We start from the raw sequence: 5,412 nt of genomic DNA, 5'->3' as shown, positions 1-5,412 counted from the left end.
CAAGAACCCCCGAAAAAAAGATAATCCAACTTCCCTCGTCATCCAATAAATCGCTCTTCACCGAGCCTTAATTCAAGATACGGAAAACAACAAGCTTAAGTATCATATAGTACAACCTCCCCGAAGCTGTTTGGTGGAGGTTCTGTATCAAGATCAGACTCCTGGTATAGCACGTGGATTTGGACGCTCCGTTGGTTGCCATCCCCCCCCCCATGTCTGCCAGCAATAACGCTTCTCCCAGGGCATGCATATGTGCTTTATACGGTATATACCCGGCTACATCATGGCCTATGTATTTAACTAAACCCCTCACCCCCTTCTGTACACATTCCCAAAGGTGAAGCGAGTGTTTGTATCCAAAGACTAAAAGGAAGAGGGGCCAGTTATCCCAGCCAGTGACTCCTGAAGGTGGACTACTCGGCAATATATATTAAAACCAGGTCTATGTCGCATATACATGTATACGGTATAACCCTTATATCCAGGGTGACTGGGGAGGACGTCCGACAATTTATCGTGCTCGGACGGAGTTTAATTTCGCGGCCGTTGCCGAAGCTAACCCCTCGTTTTGGCTAGATCGACGCAAGCGAAGTGGAAAGTGACCGTCTCTTTCGAATTGCGTTCAACCTTTGCCTCGTCAGTTTCGTTACGCCAGCATTGTAAAAGCGTCTTCAAGACGACTTAATTTAAGACATTAGGGACATGTTGCGAAATTTGGAGTGTCTTGAAGTAAGACGTTTCCGTCTGACAAGAAGACGTTCGGTAGACGAGACGTTTTCGTTATGGCTTGGGATGCAAGCCATCAAATTTAAGACATTTTGCTTCCGAATGAAAACATTGCATTCGCAAAATCGGAAATTTCCTATTTTTTGTATCAGGACAACTGTTTTTCGTCTCAAGAGTTCAAATATGTTATTTTTTGACCATGTCCGGATGGATGTAAAGGATGTGACCGATCGTCACATCCTGATTGTGCTGATTCGGCTCTGCTAGCTTAAAATGCCTCCGATCCTCTTTTGAAGATAACTGAAAAATAATTATTTGAATGTATCCAATTGTGATTTAAAATATTCTTCCCAATGCTATCTTAACCTTGTTCGATCATGAGACTGATTCCATCGTCTGTTGTTGAAAAAAATTTTTTTGAAATCAATATTTAGGGAAAGGTAAAAAATTTTAACGTTGGGGCAATGTTGACTGTCAACGTTAGGACAATGTTGGCTACCAACGTTGGAGCAACGTTGGGGCAATGTTGACTACCAACATTAAGATAATGTTAGCTGCCAATGTTGGGGCAAAGTTGAATTAAATCATCATTGAATTCATTTTAAAAGACATCATCATAGAAATGTCATCCGATAGCAAATATCTCATTTGTTAGCAAAAATATATTGACTATATTATGACGACAGCAATTTCTTACTTGTTTTCTGTTTCGATTGAAGTTTTGAAATAGGGGACAGTGTCTTCATTTTAGACACGAGCTTTTCTAATTGGTGGGGTAATTTCTATTGGCTTATTATTTGATATCTTGGAAGTCTTCTCAGTTTTTCGGCAAGTTGGCTCGTGCTCATGTTTACTAATATTGGGTTACACGAAGGTGAGGGATGATAAATTTAGGTAATTAGAGGGATCAAATGCTCGGGGAGCTGTGGGTATTGATGGCTGGAGGATCTCGTTGTGACCTAGTTCTACTTTTACACACAGAGAAAAATCTGATGAAAATTTGCGGAAAGGGTAGTTCTCAAAATGCAATGTCTGATAAATATTCCAATATTTTGGAAGTGGAGTGAAGATTTCACAAAAAATTGTAGTTTTTACCCGAAATATTATGGTTTTCACTAAATTGAGCGAAAAATGAAGCTTAAAAGGTACATTTTCGTTTCCTGTCTTTTGAATTTCTCGGAAATTTCAATTATTGCATGAGAATCAATAGAAATCAAGAAAATTCAAGTTGAGAAATTTTCAGTGAAATCTTAAATTTCATGATTTTTTCCCCCTTTAATTGAATTAAATGTCGCTCTCTTGAAAATTACTAGTCAACTGGGCATGAAATTTTAAAATTTTTCTAAAATTGGAAGAATATTTTTGAAAAATCTCATGAAAGTTACTCAAAGGAACATAAATGTGACCTCATTTCTGTTCAACTTTTGCCCATATATTGAGGACAATTTTTATCATCAATTGTTCTTCGCGCATTTTTGTGTTTTTTTCTCCCATTTCGCATAAATCGCCATAAATCTATCAATAAACAATTTATTTCCCGTAACAAAATCCTAAAATGATCAGTAATTGAGGAAGCCATAAGCCATTTCTCCATACATTTCCTCTCTACATATCCAATAATCAATCATCATTAAAAATTATAAGAGAGAGTTTCAACCTACTGGTAATTAATTACGTAAGCCCTCGTAGATACACCATATGGTGAGAGAAATATTTAGCAAAACCGATAACACTCAATCATTCCAAGAATAAAGAGAATCATTCCTTTACGCTCAAGTCGATCACTGCAATTTTCTCTCTATTTTAAGACGCTCTCAAACTAGTATATTCATCTAGCCATCACGTTTTGCGAGCGGAGTCATTGTCCCAGACTCTTTGCCACGTATGATTCCTCTCTCATAATGACTCTCTCTCCGCCATAGCCAGCGAAATTGTTGAACATAACATCTCTATTACCCTCCTCGGGATTATGAATAAATTATACTTTTTGACACGAATTCGCAGGCGCTGGAGTGGAAAGACCAGTTAACGGAGAGAAAACTCGAATAAGAATCATCTAGTAAATCGCGGAGAATTTTACTACACGAAAGGTGATCGTGGAGCTCAATTGTAATTCAATAAAGAATACTTTTTACGAAGGATATCTCACGATTCGTTCGGTAAAAAACAAGTGGGAAATTGCTTTCGTCACACGTAACACTTGCTCTACTAGCCAACCCCCATATGACCTACATATGACCCCCATAATCCTTCTTCTAACCTTTGTGACCGTTAATCTGACCCTCATTATATTCCTTGTGACCCATATGACCTTTATTCTGACCCTTGTGACCCTTAATCTGACCCTCGTACGCCTTAATCCGGCCCCTGTGACCCTTAATCTGAACCTCATGACCCTTTTTCTGACCCTAGTGATCCTTATTTTGACCCTTATGACCTAATTTTGACCCTCATGAGCCTTATTCTGACCCTCGTGACCCTTATTTCGACTCTTGTGAACCTTATTCTGATCCTCATGACCATTATTTTGACCCTCATGACCATTATTTTGGCTGTCGTGATCCTTAATTCTGGAGTCTTAATTTTGAGTAACAAATTTTTATCACCAGAAGTCGATTTGGATTCATATAATATAGAGAGATATTCATTGAATTCAACGTTGCTCCAACGATAAAAGTGTTTTACCTTTCCCTGAATATTGGTTTCAAAATCAATTTTTTCAACAACGGATGATGCTATCAATCTCATGATCGAACTCGGTGGAGGTGGCATTGGAAAGAATAGGTTAAATCACAATTGGGTTAATTAAAATGAATATTTTGTCAGTTATCTTCGAAAAACGATTCAAATTATCCTGAATTTTCAAATAATTGAAAAATTAAAAGTATATTTTCCGGAATTTTCCGATTTTTTATTAATTTTCAGGGTATAATTGAACTAAAATTTACAATTCTCATTGATGTTTCTGCGAAATTCCTTGAAATTTCGGTGGAGCTTGAATGTGATCGCAATTTCTTAAAAGTGTACAGAAAATTTCAGCTAAAAATTGTTAACAGTATTGACAAATTATTCATTTTTATGACATAATTTTTTAAAGCATAAATGATCAATTTTGCGGTTTCGGTGCAAATTACCCTCATGTTTAGTCAATTTTCTTAAGTTAGCGGTGAAAAATTCCCTATTCTCGCATATTTGCCCCGATATTGGAGGAAAAAGGCCTAGAAATGGATTTCGCTCCAGGTTTATTTCACTTGTTTGGTAATTTTTCTCCAACTTTTTTCTCCGCGTAGTACTTTGTGATTGAGCCGTTCGTTTTATTAAACCCCTCCCGAGTTTCTCGGGATCTACTGATAATTCGACAGCTATGAGAAAGTTCTTGATATAGGCTTTGGCGTACTAGTTGGGTTGTGTAACCTGTATTAAATCAGTTTTATTAAAAAAAATAATGCTCATAGTGAAGTGTAATTTTATGAAATTATGATCTTGGAACAAATTGTGTAATTCCAACGTAACTTATTGATTTTATTATTTCGTTTAATTTATAGTTGAAATCTATACATCAAAATTAAAATTTACAGTAATGACATTAACATTCATTAAGGTTGGTATAACATTGCGAATTTTCAATCACTAAATTAATTTGAAACAGTTTCCTAGGCGTAACACACTTAATTTTTCCATTCTTACGTAATTGTTTAATGGTTTAATTTGAAAAATTCTGTTATTCAAACGTGATTTATTGAATTTAGTATTTCGTTCCATTTATGGATGCCGAATATAGAAATTAAAACAAAAATGTACAGTTTATAGTTATTTAAATTTACAGTTTTCATTGATTTCCACATAAAATTGTGAATTTTCAATCACCAAATTATTTGAAAAAAAAATTCCAAAGACTAATACATTTTATTTTTCCATTCTCATTACAGAAAGATGACATTTTCGTGATTTGTATGGATGTCACCAATCTCTTCACAAACGAATACCGTGGAAGAACTAGTCAATTCCCCTCTGCAGAATTTATCATCCACTGAATCTGTGAGCAAACCATTCATAATTTATTCATAAAATAATTATCCCACTCAAACCCCTGAATTAATTAAAACCCCTCAGTAAACATTCATTGAAACCACTCGAAACGAACCTCAATAAATTTATAAATTCGCTCATCGCTTCGCCGTTTATCCCCAGCTTTACTTCCATTTCCCTGAAAAAAAAAGAAAAATTATTTCCGGATTAATTCAGGGCTCCAAACCACACCATAACCTCGGTGAATTCATCCCTCAGTTTCTCCCCAGAAGATCATTAAACCCGGAGTATTCATCGGAAATTTTATCATCCAGGGGGAAAAAATAGAGTTTACAAAAATCGATTTCCCTTTTTATCCGTTATGATGCGACTTCCCCGGGCGATTAAAAAGACTGAGCCGTGCAATTTCCCGTCTTTGTCTTTCTGCCGATCGTAAAGAAAAAAAAAAAATACACAGGCATGTGCACTTGTGTATGTGACTTGGCTGACGGAAAGGAGATACGTAAAAAGGACTACCTCCCCCACTCCGTAAAACTCGTTACAAGCGACGAGATAACGACGATAACGACGATAACACGATCGTTCGAAAGTTTGAACGCAAGAGGTATACGAATATCGTTTCCACTGCAGCGGAGGCGGGGGGGGGGGATTTTCAAT

The 5,412-nt window shown here is 36.5% G+C and overlaps 1 protein-coding gene across 1 annotated transcript in view; it reads left to right on the top strand.

The window, feature by feature from the left end:
* The window catches only part of LOC107037754 (semaphorin-1A), a 295,040-nt gene that overhangs the window by 98,084 nt on the left and 191,544 nt on the right, over window positions 1-5,412 (top strand). The window contains exon 2 of the mRNA XM_015256484.1: window positions 4,656-4,764. The gene's annotated coding sequence lies outside the window, so the exon portion shown is untranslated. The remainder of the gene's footprint in view (window positions 1-4,655; window positions 4,765-5,412) is intronic.

Source organism: Diachasma alloeum, unplaced genomic scaffold, assembly GCF_001412515.2.
Source record: "Diachasma alloeum isolate Michigan unplaced genomic scaffold, Dall2.0 Dall_scaffold_00269, whole genome shotgun sequence".
Classification (NCBI taxonomy): domain Eukaryota; kingdom Metazoa; phylum Arthropoda; class Insecta; order Hymenoptera; family Braconidae; genus Diachasma; species Diachasma alloeum.
The sequence above is the reverse complement of the archived record's forward strand: the minus strand, read 5'-3'. Positions and strand labels throughout refer to the sequence as shown.